Below are 20,345 nucleotides of genomic sequence, written 5' to 3'. Positions count from 1 at the left end.
CAGATTTTCTACAAAAATCTTCCAAATTTTGGGGAGAATAAATTCCTTTTTAATTGTCCCTCTTCACAGGAAAAAAAAATCATTTCCAGACCTGATCTAGAGCCGAATCTGAAAGATGAGCAGCCTGGCCCAAGGGCCAGGAATGGCCAGACTTTCCATGTCAGATGCACGGTGGGTGCAGAGCAGTTGAAAATCTGACCCTGAGGTCTTTTTGGAAAATCTGCAGCTCATGGGCCCAGAGTGGGGTCGACATGATAACCGGCTGGGAGTATGTGGATGGAGGAATGCCGCCGAGGGAGGGGATTATTCAGAGAGCTCATAGGGCGTGCTGTAACGGGATGAAATCAGAACATGGAGGCTGAGAACTCTTGTAAGAACCAGAGAGTCCCTGAGCCATGGAATAGTCCCCCAAGAGGACGGAAGCCCCCTCACTTCAGTCTGTCTAACGTACTGCAATCCCGACTGGTCGCAAACTCTGCTCTTTAAATCCCATAGTCCGCTCCTAGCATCTCTGGGCCATCATCCAGCTCCACCAAAGTACCTGACTGGCAGCATCCCCTAATCTTCAAACCCTGGTCCAAATACCAGCTCTGGGGCTTGAGTGGCAGCACCTCCTGTTGTGCTGGATCCGTGCACAGCTCTGCCACCTTAGTGCTATCCTGTCTTCAGCTGAGAAGAGGGACTGCCCATTTCCCACCTGTGCTCCACAGAACAGCAGCAGTTGGAGCCCTTCCTGGTAGCCCATTGAGTGAAACCAAGCCATGGCAGTTGCACTGTGGGGACAAGCGGGGACCAGTGAGAGGATTTTTCTCTCACCAATTGAGCTGCAGAGGGACCAAGGTGGGGCCCCTGCAGTGTATCCGTCTCGGAGCACCTCTCAATTGCTGATGGGGTTAGGCTCACAACACCCGGCTCAGGGAGGGACCTATTCTTATCCCCATTTTACAGAGGGGGAGCCAAGGCACAGATTAATTTGCCCAAGGTCACAGAGCTGGGAATTGAATCCAGATCTCCTGGGTCCTAGTCCAATTCATTCACCACAGGATCACCCTTCCTCCCACGTTTAGAAGGAGGGAGGAGTTTGTTGTGAGCCAGGGGGACAGGCCTGTGTTGGTCTGGAGGAGGGGGGGAGAAGGAACACCAAACTGACTCAACAGGTCTCTTCTAAGCAGTTCCTGCTGCCATCTGAGCTGCTGGTAAAAAACCCCATTGATGCCCAAATCCGGCCCAGTCGGGCTCCAACTCCTAGGTGTTTGTGGAGATGGCAGCGGATGAGCTTACAAAAAAGAGAAGCCAAGTCCTTGTATCTTTCAGTTGTCAGAACCCGGACATGGATCCAGGAGGAAAGCGAGAAGCGATTCTGAAAACAGGAGCTGGTTTAGCCTCTCAGTCTGTCATGGACTTAAAATAAAATGCCAGCAGGATCTGTTTATTGCTTTTCACTTAGGCTTTTAGCTGGAGAGTTGAGGGTTTTCTCATGTCTTTTATCTCTGGCTCTCACTCCTTCCAGACAGGGCTCTTTCCTTGATTAAATAAGTGAAGCTATCCTTCTCTTGCGCCCCTGAAGTACGAATGGAGAGGAAAGGGCTGATAGCGAGCCCAGGGTGAAGGCACAGCCGCTGTACCCTCACAGCAGCATTCGCTCGCGCGCAGGGCAAAGGTTAAAGGGTGGGTGGGGGGCCAGTGGTATGAGAGCAGCGCCTGTGTGTGCGGGTCTGAACTTATGTGCCGCTCTGCTTGGCTACAATCTTGTGACCAGGGAGCTGATGGGGACAGGCTGAGCAGTGTAAGTGCTTCAGGGCTGAGGCTTGACTGACACCCAGGCAAATGAGGGGTGTCTCCACTGAATGCAGTGCAGCCAAGCCAGCAGTGAAAGAGGATAGCGCACGAGGGGCTGGCTCGCATCAGGATTGAGATGTAGTGGCAGAGCTTTGGGGAGGGGGGGCAGTAGCAGTCCTATGCGCTAGCAGAGCTGGGTGGAGCCAGGGACTGGAAAAGCAGGAGACTGGGGATCAGGGCTGAGGGGCATAGCAAGTCTGGGTGGGAAATGGACCCATTATCTCTCACGCTCTGCCTGACTTTCAGCAGTGATATCCGCCTCCTTTTTTCCTTTGCCCACCACCACTGGCCTCAATGTATCAGGTCGGGGTTGGGGGGGGAGGGGGAACACCGCTTTTCCAAAGTGGAAAGGAAAGCGAGCTACAGCAAAGCAAGGAGAGGGAGAAGGGGAGTGAAGGGTTATAGAGGACAGAAAGATGGATAATATAGGAGGTGAATGAGACACCCGGGAGAGGGAGAGCGGAGAGGAGATTAGATGGAGGTGAAGGGGGAAGATAGAGAGAGGGGAGAGGAGAGTGTAAGGGAGAGAGACAAGGGGTGGGGGCAGTGAGTGAGCGAGCCCTGCTCTCATGTACGAAGGCCGAGTGGCTCGTTACAATGACACCATTGGTATTACTGTTTCAATATACATAAATATTGGTGCGCTCTAATAGAAACAGCCATCCTGACAATGGTGGCACTGAGAGGGAAGGTTATTAATGTCTGTCTAAAGGCCTCTGGAGGAGCCAGGCCAGCGTGGTAACAAGTATCCCAAAGTCCCATCAAGCCAGCTGAAGGCTTTCATCCAGGGGGAGCTGGCAGACACAGGCCCAGGCCTTAGGGAGTCTGTGCATGCTCCCAGCCGAGACCCTGTAGCCGCCTCCTTTGGTCAGGGATGTTGGTGGCTCTCCTGCTACATTCCTGGACGCTTCCCTTTTTATTTACATTTCATAGTGCCCTATGAATGGGGGCACTATGAAATGTAAATGGCGGGATTCCTGCTTCTTGCTGACAGCTCCCCCTGCAGGAGAGAGAGGCCTGCTCCTGCTTCAGGGGCTGATTCTTCTGCCCCAGTTCCGATTTTCTTTTAACAATGACTTGATTTGAATTGAGGTCTGAAGCTCCCTGCCCTCCCAGCCATAGATGCCCTCCCCGTCCATAGTTGTGATACTGCTCCTCAGTCTGCGCCTGCAACTTCCCCTGATGTTTCAGTGGAGCTGCCCACAGAGCTCTGCCAATGCACCTCATTGCAGTACTGAGCACCCCATGCTTTTCAGGTTGGGCCTTCCACACAGTTGTTTGAAAGCCCTCCATGCTGACCTGCATTTCTCCCTGCCATTCCGGTCCTGGGCCCCATTAAAGCTGTAGCTAATGCACCTCATTCCTAACCGCATGTCCCCTGCTAGTCCAGTCTTGAGACTCTCCTGAACAGAGACTACCTATTATGCCAGTCTATGCATTGGTTTACTGATGTGGGTCAGATATTCAGTGGACTAGCCTGAGTTATGTAGAGCTGGGAGGTATATGAATCATCGCAGTCTCTCTCTCTCTCCATGTTCTGATTGTGCGTGTGTATCTGTCTTTGGTGGGTAAAGGAGGGGAAATGTAATTCCTTCCCCCATATCTTCCTTCAAGGTTTTGATCTGGAAAGTCTTCACCTGTATGTTTCTTATTCTCCTCCATATCAGAAAATTCAAACCTGTTTGGTTACTGCTAGCTCTCCCCAATCTAGAGACCTCACCAGCACTAAAAATGCAGCATTCTGTGCTTGGCAACTCATGGTCATGGCACCCATTAAAATAAACCTCTGTCTCAAAAAAAAAAAAAAAAAGATTGAATGGATATTGGAAAGCTTGGGAAATGCAATGCAAAGAGCTCAGCCAGCACAGGATTTCTCATGTCCAATCAGATCGTGGGTGGGTCCATTCAGTCTGAGTCTGACCCTGATCAGTATCTAAGGCTACCAAGGATAGTACAGAAAACAACCCCAGAATATACACGACCCTTCATGCAACAGCGTGTGTAGGGATGTGTGCGTGTCTATGGCTGGAGATGGGGAAACCAAACAAAAACCAGACCGCTTACAATGCAGAGTTTTAGACCAATGCTGCTCCGCAGTTAGAGCTTTTAACGTCAGGTTAGCGAACAGATCCCACCAATAGAAAAAGTTATTGGCAGGTTAATAATAGAATAGTGGAGATCAGAGAGAGAGCCCAGGATGGCTGGCTTTGGGTGGGCAATGCAGGGCAGCAGTTAGAGGCTAACTCTCATTGATATAGGCTGTTCCACATGAAAGGCAGTGTGGGTTTGTTATACTAGAGATTTAAGTTCTCTTCCCAGCTCTGTGACCATGTGCAACTGCTGTTAATTCATATGTAAAATTGAGGGCTGGAGCCGTGTGCTAATACTTACCTGCCTTCTAGGGCTGGGGCATGAGGTGTCAGCCCATGGAAATATAATCAGTAGAAGTGAGATTTAAACTCTTGGTTCAGTGCACGTTCCCCTGGGCTGTGGGTTATCATGTGGAGAAGTTGCTCTTATGTGTGTGCAGTGCTGCGTGACTGTACGATGGGACGGACAACCCAGTACAACCAACCTGCAGAATGACCGGTGCTGGTGAGGTGTGCTCCAAGTCAGGGATGTCTGGATCCCGGGCTCTGCTTTGAGACCAGCTGTAGATGAAATTTAAATTGAGGGGGGGTTATTTGATAGAACACTTCCCACTGAATGCATGTAAAGGTCCGGGGCCCCCCCACACACTGTGTATTTGGAAGAGCTTATGACAAAATTGCAACCTGTGGAGGCTGATCCATTCTGTATAATGTATGTGGGGTCAATGCAGTAACTGAGAACGGGGAGCTGCCAGGATAGCTCCATGTGGGGAGAGAAATGCATGTTTCCCTCCAGTACATCTGATTTAATTTACAGCTTGTGATGCAGCAGCAATTAGTTTATGTTGTTTACTTCCTCCTTAATACTTTCCCCATCGTCTCCTGGTATTTGAATTACTCATAAGGTCACGCCTGGGTTGTTCAGTGGCTAGGAGATGGGGTGTGTGTGGTGGGGCAGGGGGGTCTCCACAGACTCTGGAGCCTAGTCTGCGGCATGCAATTCAGTCTCAGCATGTGTCTCTCAGCAGCAGCAATGCGACCCCTTTTGTGGATGAGTCTATAATTAATTCCACCCTGTCAACAGCTCTCCTAGAGATGAAGCAGTAAGTGTCGGAGCTTTTGTGAACTAAATGCAGTGATGGGCCCCTCCCTGATTTTCCCTCCAGCAGCTCTGGGGAGAGGGGTAATTAATTGCAGCCTTTCCACACTGTCTCTGATTCTCCTCTCACAACACCGGTTGGACGCCAAGCAGACGCCACCGCCTTTGGTGCACTTGCTCCTGATTCACACCGGGATTGCTCAGAGGAGGGCCAGGTCCTTTGTGCTCCTTGGGTTTTGGTCAGTTAATTTGTCATGTGGCTGGTGAGAGGGGCTGGCGCTGACAGCCACAGGGGGAGCAGCTGGGAGTCCAGTGGGTCTGCCCTGCTTCTCATTTACACCTGTGTAACCCACTGGTCAATCTGTGTCTCTCTCTCTCTCATGCTCACATCTAGAGACCTGCTGCTGCTCCCAGCCGATAGACCTAGTCAATGGACACGGACCGCAAAGGGCAGTTATGTCTTTGTGACATATTCTCTCCTTCCCCCATTTGCTGAGGCTGCCGGCAGAGGGCCAGTGGCTGTTGTCATGTGGACACCTGTGTGCTATAAATCTACTGAGACTCTCCACTCTTTTCACCTGAGGCCTGATCAGCACCTGCCACTGACATCAATGGCACTTAAGGGTACCCAGCCCCTTGCAGGATCCAGCTCTTAGACCTGAACTCTTCATGGCACTGGCAGGTTGTCCTCAGCAGAGGGCTTGGGCCTCTGGGGTGTTTGCTCTCCTACGCAGAGCTTATGGTGCAGCTTAGGAAATACCTTTTGCCATCGGGCTTTTAAATGCCGCTAGGCTCCTGTAGGAAGGCAGTGTTGCCTAGTGGCTAAGACACTGAACTGGGACACAGGAGGCCTGGGTTCTGCTTTGAGCACTTGGGCATGTCATTCCCCTCTCTGCACTGCTGTCAACAGGGTGGAATTGCTGCTCCTCGTTTTTTAGGTGTCTTGTCTACTTGGATTGTAAATTCTTTTTGGACAGGAGCTGTCAACAAATGAAGTAGCCCGGTAATAAAAGAAGCACAAATGTCCCATGTTAAGGGAAGATGGAGTTACAGAATAAGAATGTATAAGTGGATTTTTGCCTTGTGTTTCCAGATAAGGTTTAAAGTTAGTGTTATAATAAAGTGGCTTGTTTGTATGTGCACCACTGCCATCTGCTGGACAGCATTGGTAGGATTCAGTTGCATGTCACAGACTCTATACTGATTATGTCGAAACGTTTCTCATCCTGCTCAAGCCACGTAGGCCTTTTAGAGCAGACTTCTAGTGCTGCTGACGCCTTGGAGTTCCAAGTAGCGATGGAGTGTTGCACAGCGGCAGCCGTGAAGTTGCTAAGTGGTCACGGATTAATTATTGCATTGCTATTTGCTGGTTTATCTGCAGATCCATCGCATTATTATTTCTGGCCCATTAAAGGCTGGGTTGTGGTTTTGATTCCTGATCTGGGTCATGAATGAGTAGGAGACAAATCTGATGAAAATCTGTATCTCTCGCTGAAGTGACATTTCCTTTTGTTAGTTTTGCATAATGAAGACTAATCGCCGGGGGACAGAGATTAACATGTGTTGTGATTTCCGGCTGGATGAGTGGCGGTGAGAAATGGCAGTTCAAGTGACAGAGCTTTAGGCAGGTGAAATAAATGGAGTGTACCCGCAACCAGCCCCAGTGCTAACCACTGCAGTCGGAAAGTTGCGTTCACACATCTCTATTCCTATGTGAGGAAGAGAGGAAAAATGACGGACCTGGGATGAAGTCACAGAACTGGGAATCAGAAGATCTGGGGTCAGACCATCTGTGTGGGAGTAATGGGGAAAAAAGGGCAAGGGGAAATACTCATTTTACTTACAAGAACGTATAACATGCCCCAATTTATCCCATCAACCATCCACATCAGTCTGCAATGTGAGCAGCCACTGGTAGGTGTGATTTAAGTGAGTGTTCCCCATAAGGAAGAGGCAACGTATACCCCAATACTGCAAAAGTATCCTTATTTACAGCTCCCAGAGACCCAGCAGATGTGTCTGTAACCACAGCAACCAGTTAAAACATGAAGGCTCTCTATTGTGCATAGCACAGAGATTGGGGCAGCTGATAGTATCAGCAGAAGCAGGTAGACAGACCGCATGGAAGATTAACAGAAAATGGGAAAGCAGTCCCTGATCCCAGGAGAGATTTGACCCATCACAGCTGAGGCAAACCCAAGGTGTAGACAGAGAAAAGCTCAGCTACTCGGAGGTGAATGTGCAATTCACTTGCATGTCTGGTGCCTAAAAACGCTGCACAAGTGGTATTGGCCCTGCTGCACCAGTGCATGCCTGTTAGCTCTGGGGCGTTGCTCTTTCTTGTTGATACAAATGTGGGGCAGAATGACAGAGTCAAAAAGTCAGCCATAAAGAGCAATGAACAGGGATCTTATCTGTATCTGCTATCTGACCCAGCTGCAAGAGATAATTCGAGGAAGAGAGAGGGGAGTGTAAGTGGCTGGCACAAGCCCTTGCAAAGGGAGAAACTGTGGAAGGGGTGCTCCTGTTCTGGGCTCTCCGGTGTACGATGCTTTTCCCATATGTATGTTCAGTCAGAATGAGCTTTATTTTATGTTAAGCTGCCAGCCCACAGAGGAGATGGGTGAAAGTAAAATCTCAGTGAAAGAACATTGTGTGTGTGTTGTCTAACAGTCTGCACTGAACGGAATACAAAGTGGCTGCCTGTGTTCTCCGTCTAGAAATGCAGAGTGGCTGTACACAAAAATAAGAGCAAATGAGAACAGTTCCAGTGCGTTGCTCTAGCCGTCACACACGGCAGTGGGCAACAGGTAGGAAGGAGGGGGAGACTGAAGGTAGGGGTACTCCTACAGTGGCTATGCTAGGAGGGGGAGTGAGAAGATAGCAGTGGGGCCTTCTACAGTGGTCATTGGACTGGGAAGAGAGAGATGGGGGAACTCTAAGCTGGGTCCGATTGCAAATCCCATCACTGCCCCTTGTGCTGTGACTTTCTGTGGTCCAGGCATCAACCTCCACCACCCTTTTCTTGTTGGCCTGTGTGCATGCTCTGGCTTTGGCTGCAGAGCAATTGCCTACGTGAGCCACCTGCCAGGAGCACTGACTGCTTCACTGTCCGCACTGCTGAGCTCGAGAGCTGGCTCCAGGGACGCTATCTTCGTTCACTACATTAACTGAAGGTGGAAGCTGATCTCCTGGGGTCTCCTCACTCATTCTCTTACACTTACACACACTTGCTCTTTTTCTCTCTGCCCACTATAGATGTATCCATTTCAGGGCAGACACTGGCATGTGTGGCCATATGACTGCCCTGCTTCTCCAGCCGGAGGTCAACCAACTGCACTGGCCCCACCACGATACCAGCTGTCAGGAGAGGCAGGGCTGCTTTGTAGCTCCTGCACCCCAGCAAGAGCTGCACCCAGGGGCTCCTTCAGCCCCAGGGAAGAGAAATGGCAGGTGTAGGGCTGGGCTAGGAAGCCTGTCAGGACTGGCTGCCTACCAGTTCAAGTATGGCCCAGCTCATTAGGGACTGCAGGTTGTTACAGGCTGGGGGCAGTTTGAAGAGTGCCGCTACCATGATGTAAGTGAGGGGAGGATTGGGCTAAATGTCTGTTTGCTCTATCACGTGCCAGGCATACCTGTGGCGCTCCATACACATATTCAATAAGGAGCTAATTCACCCCGCTGAAATACAACCGATACCTAGCCGCACTCCGCTTTGCATCATGAAGCGGAGCATGCCATATTCAAGTGAAACCGCAGGGGAGTTTGGGGGAACAGAATGCAATTACCTACATTGGAGATCGGCCAGAACCCCAGGGCTAAGGCTTCAAACTCGTTATGAAAAATGCAGCGCGATCTTTAATGACCATTAGCACTCAAGATCTGTTTTACAGCACCTCCTGCTGCCTAGTACCCCATAGTAGCACACCACAGTATTGGATCTGAACTGACTCTGGGGGGCAAGAGGTTTCCTGCAGCAGCCCGATCTTCCCTGGACTTTTCCTAGCTACATACTGGCCAGGTCCACCCCTGCTTCGATTATAATCCTGGCCCAAGATGGCAAGGCACCAGCCATGTACCTTCTGCCGCCGCCTCTAGAATATAGCACGCTTTCTCCGTGGGATGCCAGAAGACACATAGCCTGTGAGGTTGTCTTGAACCAAATAAAGGCCTCTGTGCTGGGGAAAGTGGGTCAGCTGTTCCGCAGGTGTAATACAGCAGGTGCAGTGGGGAGATCATTCGGAACTGTGGGAACTTTGAGAAGCTTGGGCCATGCCTACACTACAGGGACTCTACTACAGCGCCTTGGCAATGCTGCCATAAGCCTGTAGTGTAGACGCGGCCGACACCAGCAGCAGGGGTTTGTCCTCACTGCAGGAACAGCACCTCCCCGAGCAAAGGCAGCTAGATCCATGGAAGCATTCTTCTGCTGACGAACGTGTGTCTACACCAGGGTCGGGTCGGCATAGCTGCAGCACTCAGGGGTGGATTTTTCACAGCTTGCGCTGGAGGGTCTTGCACTGATTCAGGAATGTTTCCCTCCCAGCTTCTCTGCTCAGCCCTGTTGCTGCTGTTGCTGTGTGAGGCCAATTCAGTTCTGTTCTGCCTCATCCCTCTAGAGCCTGGAGGCCCTGCATAGCCAGCAGACACCATTCTCCTTCCAGCCCTACCCGGCCCATGCCCTCACCCTCACGCCATTCCCACTTCCAGAGCCGTTCCTGCACTGTGCATCTCGGTTCTGCTTACTTCTCCCATTCCTTGTCACCCCGCATGTTCCTCTCTTCCTTTGCCTCTTTGTTTCTCTCTCTCATCTTCCTTTCTCCTGTTTTCTTTCTCATGTCCATCTCATCCTCAGTTTCCTCTCTTCTGTCCAGCCCTCGCTATCCCTCCCTCTCCTCTTCTGCATTCTTTCATTCTGCCTCCTAGTCCTCTCCCACGTGCTTCCACACCTCTGCTCTCTGACTCTCCTCTCTCCCCTCCAGCTGTCTCCCTTTCCTTCCTCTGAGCTGTAGGCTCTTTTTTTCCTTCTGCCTTTGTTAATTGCTCTCTCATTCCTTCCCCCCCTCCCCCCCCCTCTCTGCCTCCTGGCCCTGCTCACTGTCAGCCTGCCTCTCTCTCCCCTCTTTTGTCCCCCCACCCCGGCTTCATTTAAAAGCGCTATTTATTACATTACACCCTAACATGAAGTGTCTCTCTCTCCTCCCCTCCCCCCCCCCCCGCCCCACTGCAGATGGCATCTTTGTTCAATCCAAGTCCTGTTCTCTGCCAAAGAATAACAATGAACTCGGGAGCTGAAGAGAGACAGAGAAAGCCCATCTCTGTGTTTCAAGAGACATCTCTGTCTCGGGGGCCAAAATAACTTCACTTGTTTTATTTATAAACTCACAGGGACTGAGAGTGACTGGCATACAGATGTTGTCCCAGCTGGGACTGTTGATCGTACACGGGCCTGGTGTGATTTTTGGGCCCATGGAGGAGTTGGATTTTCCTCCAGTTGGAGTGTTCAGAGCAGTCTTTGATGCTTTTGAATCGAGAGGCTGTGTCCGGCTAGGTTCCCTGTTTATGACAAAGGCTAGGGACTCTGAATTAGCTAGGAAGCAAACTCCGGTAAAGGGGAGGACTGGCTGGTGAATGCCTAACAGCTGTGATTGTCCAGCGTTAGGGATGAGGGAGATGGGTTCAGGATAAATAAGAACCAGCCTGAAACTTTAACAAAAAGCATCTCTGGGAGGAAAGATGATAATGTGATTAAACTACAAGAATGGAAGTCAGGAGTCTAGTTTTGGCTCTCCTACAGGCTCGCTTGGAGGTCGCATTCCTTATTTGTGCCTCAGTTTCCCCATATGTACAAAGAGGAGGATAAAGCTTATTGACATTAGAGGGAGGTCCTGAGGCCGCTTTAATGCTGCTGAAGTGCTTTGAGATCCTGGAATGGGGCATGCTATAGAGACATAAATTATTTATAATACCAATCCAAATCAACTCTTTTGAGTTCTTATGAAGTTCCAATAAATCTCTTCTCCACCCTAGTTACTTTCCCTTTCCTGCCCCTCTGCAGGTGGTTCAGGCACCGATGGAGCCTAAGGGTCTAAATACTTATTAGGTCCTTATCATTACCATCGGTAGAGGTGGTAGCTCCTATTGTTGGTTGTTGTGTCTACGACAGTCAAGGCCCAGTCAGGTAACCGAGCCCCATTTTTTAGGCACTCTGCCAACACCCAGTGAGAGGCAGCCCTGCCCCCAAAGAGCTTACAGGCTAAATAGATGTGACAAAGTGGGGGAGAGAGGAATTATTATCCCTATTGTACAGCTGGGAAGCTGAACCCCAGAGAGATGAAGCACCTACATTCATAGACTTTAAGGTCAGAAGGGATCATCTAGTCTGATCTCCTGCTTTATCTGTAGCTGTAGGTGCCTAAATGTCTTTACAGATCTGGTTCCAAAACAGGAGCCAGGTTTTCCTAAGTGCTCAACATGCAGTTGCTCCCACTGAGGGGAAGGTAGTGGAGGTTGGACTCCACCCATGTTCCCCTTCTTGAGACAATGTGCTGCTTTGTGAGGAGCACTTCAAAAAATCTGGTCACTTCATTCAGCTCCCAAAATAAGAGCTGGGAGTGGATAAGTTTCTTTGGGGGAAATGGTCGTAACTGGCAGAGCTGGGAATTGAACCTGGATCTCTCAAGCCCCCCCACCCCCTACCATTAAAATCAGCAGGAGGCACAAGTTCCCCTTGATTTCCATTCCCTCCTTTCCTGATGTTTCTAGCCCGATCAGAAGCAGGAGTTTCCGGTTTGGACTCCCATGATCAGGCACCTGGCCAGCAACTGTCTCTGATTAAAAAGCCGTGATTTCCTGGGGATTTTCCAGCAATGCTATAAAGCCATGAGTGGTTTCTTCTTGTCACTAGAGCCCTGATGTAACAACCCAGCCTTAGAATTGTTACCCAGTGGGTGTATTTTATACTCTGTTAACTGAGTCTGAACAAAGCTCCCCACAGATGCCTAATGTAAACATCAGCCTTATTATTTGCAAACAGCCATCCTTTCTCATTCGATATGCTCACCCTCAATTTCTCTCTCTCTTTTCCTCTGTCAATGTCTCTCTCGCTCTCTTTGTCATCTTCCTAAGAAATAAGCAATCTGGGAATTTTTCAAGCCATTTTGCTGTAGCAGGGGATTGGCAGAAATCTCTTTAAACACCCTCACAATCTACATGTCATGTCCAGGCCTCAAAGCAAGTTGGAGCTGATGAGCTCTGGCATTCTCTCCCCTCAGCAGGTGCCTGAGTGGCCTGCGCTGCTTCTGAAGTAAAACCGAACATACATACATAAATAAAAAGAGCTACTGGAAGAAATTAAATAGAGGAGAAGGGCAAGGAAATGGGAGGGGGAAGGAGAGAAAAGATGACCTTGTGCTTAAAGCATTTGGCCGGTACTTGGAAGAGCTGCATTAACTTTCCAGCTTTGCAACTGACTTCCTGTGTCAATTTGAGCAAGTCACTTATGCTGGTGTTTTGTGTCTGACATCACAGCATGGGCAATAAGACTGTCAGAGCCTGTCACCATGAGTGGGAAGGAGTGGTCTTTACTCACGCAGCCAGGCATCACTTCACCCACTGCTGAAATGCAACCAGCTCTGGGGCGAGATTCGGCAGCGGTTTTAAAGCACACAATAACACTGCATGAGAATTCCGTACAGGAAATTAAGATATATGGTTTAACTGAAATCGCAAGGGGTTGTGTGCAGACAAAATGTAGGAAGAACCTCCGTTCTAAGGCTAACTATACAACCTTACACATCCATAGATTGCCTGCATATGTGTGTTTGCGCGCGCATTTACGTACTCACAGGGACAAGTGAGAGACGCATTCAAGGACGTGTACAACTAAACTAGGTAAAACGCTAGTAAATGTGTAATAATTAACCCATGTATCATAATAAGCAAACCCTACTGTGTGCCCAGTGCAACAAGGAATGAGAAATTAAATCTATTTTTATCTATTGTATTGTAATAAATTTACTAGCGTTGTTCAGTTTGATGGACAATCAGGTATAGTTTATATCTACCTTTTAAAATGTGTGTAAAACTGTGTATGTTTTCACTGTATTACTGTCCCCCACACTTTGTATGCTTTTTATCTTTTTAGACGGTAGGCTCTTTGGTGCAGATGCTGCATGTGTGTACACACACACATGCATGTATGCGGACAATGCCATTTTATGTGCTACCAGAATACCACTACTAACGCTGTGCTGGCAAAGAGAGGGATTAGATAAAGATGGAAAAGATCAATTCAGCTAACTTCTGTGAGAAGACAGCTCTATACTTATATGTGTATGGATGGAGGCAGTCATAAATAGCACCTTAGCAAAGGTACCATGGTCTACTGATTCAGGGACCTGGATTCTCTTTCTGGTTTCAGCGCTGATCTACTGGGCAAGTCCCTGGACTTCTGTTTCCCTTCCCCTCCCACCCCCTTTGTTTTGTTTATTTACACTGTAAATTCTTGGAGCAGGGGCTGTCCATGACCATGTTTTGTGCAGCGCTGAGCACTGTGGGTCTCTGATCGTGGTGGCGGCCTGTGGCTGCAACTGAAATGTTAATAAGTATCCCTAGAGTTAACTGCCCAGCTCCCTGGAGGATGTAGCTCCGCACAGTGGCTCTCCATAAGGTGCATCCAGCAGTGACTCCTGTAAAACTCAATTGTTCTCCTCACAAACAGGCTCTACAATGGTGCATATTGCTAACAAGCCAGCACGACTGGATGCAGAGAGATTTGGAGGTGATGGAGCCTTGTTCTGCTTCTACCCAGGGGCTCCGGAGCTTAGAAGTGGGGAGAGGGAGACCCCTTCGTCATCATTTATATGCCCTCAAATATGCACACGCACAAATTCAAATTAACTACACTAGCAATTTAGCAGATTCCTCCCCCCACCTTTGCGTCATCCCTCCCCCCCTTACACACGCTTCCCTTCTCCTCCTGAGCTACCACTAGTGAATTGGATTAGTCACATTCTTAATTAACTGTGCCAGTGCGAGCTCTATTAGGTATTAAATGTTTGTCACAATCCAATTAAAAAATCCATCTCAGCAGGGCAGGTTTTCCAGGCTGCAGCTCGCGGGACTGTGTTTACAGCTCTCTCAGCTGGCAATTGGGAACGTGAGGCTGGGCCCCTGGGGAGGGAGCTGCTGGGTCAGAATGACAGGTTTCATTTCCTCCCTGGGCGACGGGAGCAAATGCTCTCTGCTTTTCCCCTTTATACCCTTCCAAGCTGTCCGCAGTCATGTAGATGGGGCTGCAGCCCCCCGTGACATGCGAGTATGAAGATCAAGGCCTTGTCCTCAGTATCCCACAGATAAAGGCATCCTCTCCTCCCCCACCTGTGTAATTGCCTGTCTCGAAATCCTCCCTTGGAATCATGACCTGTATGTTGTCATATCCACATTTTAATGGCGGGAGGGGATGTCTCAGGGCAGCTCTAGGGAGATTTTGCCCCAATCTAGCAGGATGGGGAGGGAAGGTGAGGGGTATAAACAGAGATGATTAGCTGCCTTTCCTACCTAGGGCCTCCTGGGCTGTCTGCCTTTAAAACTTCCTAGGCCAAATCTTTAGCTGGTATAAACAGGTATAGCTCCATTTATGTCAATAGAGCTATGCTGATTTACACAAAGAAGAGCTGGGCCCTTGTTCCAAGGAAAGGATAACCCAGATCATTCTAAATGCTCATAATAACCCTGGCTCTCCACCCTCTAGCTTTTTCTCACCCCGCACTTATTCTCCTGACTTCTTCACAGCCAGTTTTACCATATTTCCCGTCCGGGGCCCACCAGGATATGAAACACCAGACCCAGCTCCTTTCTCTCTCTGACACATTAAAGCTGAGCACTTATAATAAAGCCAGCCGGAGGACAAAACTTCCATTTCATGGTAACTTTCGAGCTTTTGAAATTTGGTTTCATTCCGCATTGGAATAAAACCAAAACCTTTCACATGATTTTGCAAAAAATGGAATTGTCAAAATGTCTGTTTTTCAACTGAAACCTGAGGTGTGTCCCTTTATAGCGTGAGGGTTAAGCCACTTACCCGAGACGTAGAAAACCTAGGTTTGAGTCCCTGGGCACCTGATCAAATCAGAGACTTTTATCTCAGAATCAGGGGCATTGTTTTGTTTGTTTTTCGCCTTTGGAATTTTCAGCAGGAAATTTCAATTTTTTGTTGAAAAGCCAAACCCCTCGAAACAAAATTTGTTTGGCCAAAGGCTGCTGGAAGCTGAAAAGCTTCAGTTGTGGAGTGGGGGGTTTAAAAGGAAAACAGACACATTCCGTGAAAATTTTTGGTTGGTTTGTTTTCAATCCAATTTTCCATTCGGGCGGGGGAGGGATAGTTTTGACAAATTTTCAACCAGCCCCAGTGTGTTTGTGGGTCTGTGAAGAGGAGATCAAGTCATTCATTGGACATGGAGGCAGGGTCTATGCAAGATGGAATGTGTGTGAAATTTTAATGCCTCTTCAGCCATGCTTGATGAGAGACCTGAAAATAATCATAAATGTGTTCATTCACTTTCTGCATTGATCATCAGGACACAGTTGAACTGATCTGTTGACATCTCAATATGTTGCTATGGTAGAGAGCCTAACAGTGGCCATGTATCCAACCATGGGGACCATCTGCTATCTGGTTCCTCTCAGCAAATTTCCTCTCCTTCCTGTTCTTGTTATAAATGACCCTGAGACACAAAGTTTGGATGCAGAGCCAAACCTCCCATAGGGCTTCGCATCCAAGCTTTCTTTGGGCCAGTTTCTAGATCTGTAGGTGACTACAGGTGGAACTGCTATGTTATGCTCTATATCTTTAAAACTGCTAGCAAAAAAAAAAAAATCTCTCTCACAGCTTGCACGTGGCTGGTGCTCTGGGAAATGGCAGCATTCTGAGGTGAATAGCCTTTGGGAAGGGCCTTTGAAACTTGCATCTATGGTCTGAGAAAGAGAGCAAGAAAACTACTGAGGGACAGGTAAGCTTGCAGTTAGGTATTGCTTTTGGCTTGGCTTTATCTTCCTGTATTCAAGCTTCTTGGAGAAACGTAGCTGTCCTGTCATATGGGGCGAGGGGAGAGAGGTATATAGGACCAAGAACAGCTGTTACTGAAGTATTTTAAAGCAGACCTGGGGAGAATGAGCTGTCTTCCCTTACCCGTCTACTTTGAGTGCTGTGACCTGGTTCAAAGATTGTGGGTGAAGGATTTGGTGGAGGCAGAAGAGCTGGCGTGAACTAAGTTTGCTGTCACAATTCTTTCTCCTTCTGATTAGCCCTGTTTTGGCCGAGTCTCTTCTGTGTCCGTGCCCCGCACTGTGGTCAGCAGTACTGTGCTACTCAGTAGACCTCTCCAACCTTTTTTTTCATCGACCTTTTTGTCGGGGCTGGGGAGGGAGACCGCTTCCCAGAGGAAACTCAATTTATTTTGGAAAAATGTAATTTCCTTCCAGGGCTTTAGGTGGCTTTGATGAAAAATTGAAAAGGTTTGTGTTTTTTGGTAAAATTCTCCATTTTCAAAAACCAAACATTTTTCAGGGTTTTTAATAAAAAAAAAAAAAGGAATTTTTCTCTCCCACAAGAAATTTGTTAAACATTTTCCATGAAAAACCATTGCAAGCGAGAAGAGGGAAATCAAGCCCATATAGTTTAGTTGTAGCTCAGATCACGAGTGAAATGAGTTTAGTAGCCACAGTGCCCCATAGCTCCATAAAGATTTCCTCCTACCTCAGAAGCTCACTGCACAATTTTGCACTATTGAGTGTTTCATCTCAGGAGAAGCCGGGAGACTAGTATAATTGCAGGTCAGTTGTGAGGGGTTTTGGCAGAGCTGTGTATAGGCTAATAGGCAATAGCAAGGGCCGCTGGAGATCAGGACTGAGATGCATCAGCGGAGCTGTGCAGCCAACCGGCACTGGCATAGCAGGAAATGCCGTAGTTCCAGATTCAGGTGGCTTGACAGAGCTGCACAGGGGAAGGTTGCACTGTCTGTTTTTTCTCCAAGCATCCCCAACATCCCATGATCATTTTTAAGGTTGATGCAGACGGTGAAGTTTGATAGGCATGAACCAGTTGTCAAGCACTCACAGGCTGCATGCTCCCAAAGGGCTCTTAAGGGAGTCTGGGTAGAAGCAAAGTCCCATCCAGTAAGTGACCTGAAAGTCTGAGGGCTTTGCTTAATGTCTCAGTTGTCACTCCCTGAGAAGGAAAGCCAGAACAGGCTGTAGGTTTTGATATTGACACTCTTTAAGTGGTAACTTCTCCAATTTTCAAGGCAGAAGTTGGAGGCAAGAGAAACCTAGTTCATTTAGTTAGGGACTATGTTATTGTTACAGTCCAGCCTCATTTTAGCTTCCTTCTTTCAAGCTGGGGTCAGTTGCGGTCTCTAAATTTGTATATAGCCCATTCCTGGCGATAGACTCTGTCTGTACAGTGCATCTTTTAAATCTGGTTTTCCCTCATCCAGTAGAGATTGTTTTAAATGGAAATATCAGCAGTAATATACCAAATGCAGTCTGACATGACAGCCTCTGATGCAAGCTACTCACTAATATAAGTGGAATCCAGGGAGATGACTCTAAGCCCTGGAAAATGTAAACACTTAAAATGAGGGTAATTTGGGGGTGGTGAAAATTATTTAATTTATTTTACTCTTTGTGGAAAAGATCCACGCAATTGCACTGTGCAGCCAGGAAGCTGGTGGGTTGAGGGATTAGAGCTCTTCATCCCATGGTCCTTGCAAATTCTCAGAACTCGTAAGAGTGCCACAGTCCCTGTGAGGCATGAATTAACTGAGCTCATTTCTGTAGCCTAGTTTTGGAGTTGTTCCCTTTTTTAAAATGCATTCATGGCCTGATCCACCATCCATGGAAATCAACAGGCTTTAGATCAGACCTACAGATTTTGAAGCTTGCGCTCTCCCCATCCCAACTGTGCTTGGGTCGAACTGATGAAATCAGTACCTGCTGAGAGGCTTAGGGTCTGGACTCCTTGCCTCTTTTGACTGTAATGTTATCAGATCTCTCAAACAGGAGTTGTCATTCTGGGCTAGTCCAATTGCCCATCTAGTCCAGTATCCTTTCTCTGACAGGCACCAGTAACAGCTACTTCAAGGGGAAATGTAAAGCACTGAAATGTAGAGGAGTTTGATAATTAGCTTATGCCTTAAAGCATGATACTATGGTGATTGGTGCTCTATACATATCTAAGACCGATAGGGAGATAGATAAAATAAGGAATACTGTCCTTTATACATTTTATTATTCTAGCTAGTGCAACTGTGAATATTATTCATATAAATATCTCATCCAGTTTTACTATTGCCAAGCTCTTATCCTCCATAATATCTAGTGCCAGTGAGTTCCACGGGTAAATTGTCTTGTGTAAATGTTTTGTATTTTAGGTGTTTCAGTTTCACAGGGTGTTCCCTTGTTCCTGGATCATAAGAAATGGCAAACAGGAGCTATTGATTTATCTCCTTTATACCACTCTTTATTGTAAATACTTCTGTCCTGTTGCCTCCTAGACATTTCATCTCTAAGATGCTACTGTTTTTGCACTCTCTTCATATGAGAATCTTTCTATTGTTCTACTAAAATTGCTGTTTTCAGGAACTCTTCTATTCCTGATCTATTGTTTTTTGAGAAGAGATGACCAAGATTGTGCACACTGATGCTGTGCCATCGATTTATGGAATAACATTATAATATTTTTCACTATTATTCTGTTTTTCCCTTTTCTTAATGCAGCCAAATATCATGCTTGCTAGTGCATGGAATACTTTTCCTGGAGTGGTTACAGCTCATTTAGAATCCATCAGTGTGTATGAGTAGTTCAAATTGTTCCTTACCTTGCACTTGTCGGCATTGAATTCCATCTGCATCATGTCACCCAATTTTCTAGCTTTATTAAAACCCTCTGAAGTTCCTCACAATTCTCTCTAGACACAACTGCTCTGAATAATGTTCTAACCTACTGCAGATCACTGCGGCACCCCACTGTTAATCTAGTTCAATGCTGAGAACTGATCATTAATCCTGCTCTTTGTCCTCTGTCTTATAGAGATAAGGTAGGTGAGGCAATGTCTTTTATCTCCTGTCTTATAGTCAATTTCTGATCCAAGATAGAATTTTACTTCTCACCTTAGTTTTCTCAATAGCCCCTTGAGAGGGACTTTGTCAAAGCTTTCAGGAAAGTTCAGATAAATGGGATCTACCCGTTTCCAGTAGGCACTGTTCTGCTCACTCCCTCCCAGAACTCAAATAGTGATGCAGTTTGCCTTTACAGAAGTTGGGCTGGTTTGTCCCTATCATATTCAGCTGGGTGTTTTATTACTCTAGTCATTTTCTCAACTAATTTTAAAGCTCACTGGGCTGTAATCCCCAGAATCCTCCTTTGTGCTTTATTGAAGGCTAAGAAAACCACCCACCAGACTGCTGGGCTAGTAGTTGATGATCAGCTGCATATTGTTTTTAGCAAATTGGCTTCTTTATCCTTAGTAAAGGAGAACTTGTGGCACCTTAGAGACTAACCAATTTATTTGAGCATAAGCTTTTGTGAGCTACAGCTCACTTCATCCGATGAAGTGAGCTGTAGCTCACGAAAGCTTATGCTCAAATAAATTGGTTAGTCTCTAAGGTGCCACAAGTACTCCTTTTCTTTTTGCGAATACAGACTAACACAGCTGCTACTCTGAAACCTGACTTTATTCTTAGTGTTCTTCAGAACTCTTGGCTGAATCCCTTCTGGCCCTAGTGACTTATTGCCAATACACTAATCGGTTTGTTGTTACACCTCCGCCTCTGAAAGTAACCATCTGGGAAACATCCATCGTGAATCCAGGGCGCTTCAGGAAGCGTGCTGCTTCCTCAACAGGTGGTACTCTTCCTTCTGAGCCAGTATTGTCCCCGCAATGTGCCTGCTTCATATTAGGTAATATGAGAATGCTGGAAGTTTCATATCCTGGTTAGGGCTTGAAGCGGAGCCCCAGACCTTTTGTGGAAATGAACAATCACACGGCACTTTTTTTCAATAATTGGGATGTCAACTCTCTTGCCCTGGCTACACTTAACTACACATTGCCTCTTTAAATCCCCCTGCTGGTTCAGTTGAATATAGCAGCCTTCAGCTCCTGCCCTGAGCCATTTGTGTAGTCACCAGTGTAATGCTGCAATAAGATGTTAAACAATTGCCATGTTCTTCACAGCAGAGAACAGCTTAGCAGCATATAGCCCATTGGCAACAGCCAGTAGCAAAAATATGCAACTTCTGGAGAAGGGACACTAGA

The 20,345-nt window shown here is 47.5% G+C and overlaps 1 protein-coding gene across 5 annotated transcripts in view; it reads left to right on the top strand.

The window, feature by feature from the left end:
* The window catches only part of TNR (tenascin R), a 291,672-nt gene that overhangs the window by 36,357 nt on the left and 234,970 nt on the right, over positions 1–20,345 (top strand). The window contains exon 1 of one of the 5 annotated variants that reach the window (XM_073356461.2): positions 16,007–16,040. The exons of the other annotated variants lie outside the window; for them this stretch is intronic. The gene's annotated coding sequence lies outside the window, so the exon portion shown is untranslated. Of the gene's footprint in view, positions 1–16,006; positions 16,041–20,345 lie in introns of those variants that run through there. 5 annotated transcript variants of the gene reach the window in all.

The sequence above is a fragment of the Lepidochelys kempii genome, chromosome 8, assembly GCF_965140285.1.
Source record: "Lepidochelys kempii isolate rLepKem1 chromosome 8, rLepKem1.hap1, whole genome shotgun sequence".
Taxonomy (NCBI): domain Eukaryota; kingdom Metazoa; phylum Chordata; order Testudines; family Cheloniidae; genus Lepidochelys; species Lepidochelys kempii.
Note: the sequence above shows the minus strand (reverse complement) of the source record. Positions and strands in the feature narration are given on the sequence as shown.